Genomic DNA, 1,036 nt, shown 5'->3' on the forward strand with positions numbered 1-1,036 from the left:
CTTATATTATTTGCCCACTGTGGCTATCCTCCAATCCCGGAGCCTGCCACTGTGGAGAAATTTACTCCAGCAAACCGCTCCAGCCGACTTGCATGCTCTCGGGCACTAGTCGTCGCGGGTGCTTAATATATGGGACCGCTCCTGCCGACCTTGGTGCTCTCGGGCACTAGTCGCACGCGGTATATCCCACAGCCCGTCCCCATGCCTACGGGTACTGGACCATTCCCCATGGTCCTGGTACTCACGGGCACCTCTACCCATTTAGGGTGAAGTTTGGCACTCGCTCCCTTCTGGGAGATGCTGGTGCCGACATTTATTGCTGCCTGCTGCTGGTCATTAAACAACAGCAAACTCTGTGTTGGCAGCCCTTCAGCTCTATACTGACATCAGTAGCTGGCTGCCTGCTGTTCAGCAACACACCAGTAACGACCTGTGGCTGTGCCCTGACGTCCTTAGCTGGCTGCCTGCTGTTCAGCAACACACCAGTCTCTTCAGAATACAGCAGCCACGTCTGGAAAAAACACCAAAAAAGGTAAGGGAAATTTGTTCTTACCTGTACTGGTTTTCAGCCTGCCGTTTTCGGAGGAACGTCCTTCCTCCCGCAGCCCCACGGACCCCGTAGCGCAGGTCCATGGGCTGCTGTCCCCGATGTCGGCTCTCTCTCTCTCCCGGGAGGTGCAGCTGCTTCAATCAGCTGCAGAGCCCCTAGCGACTGCATCTAAAAATAGACCCGACTTGGTCTAGAAACTCCCCGGGACGTGTAGCTTTGTTTCCCGCCCGGCAGCAGTCAATCTTGCCGGTGCGGGGAGCGACGTCGGGCACAGCTGTTCTGTGCTAAAAATAGCTGTTTGGGAATCCCCCTCCAGAGGATTCGCGCTAACGGCTGCTGCTGGCTGCTGGCTGCACTATTTCTGCAGTCTCCTCTCCAGCTCCTGCAGCTTCTTGTATTTCCTACCTGCAAGGTAAGTGGAAAATTTTTTGCAGTCTCTTACCTGCATCTTTGCATTTCTCTCTAGGGAGACGTCCTCTCCCACGT

Source organism: Leucoraja erinacea, unplaced genomic scaffold (assembly GCF_028641065.1).
Source record: "Leucoraja erinacea ecotype New England unplaced genomic scaffold, Leri_hhj_1 Leri_168S, whole genome shotgun sequence".
Lineage (NCBI taxonomy): Eukaryota > Metazoa > Chordata > Chondrichthyes > Rajiformes > Rajidae > Leucoraja > Leucoraja erinaceus.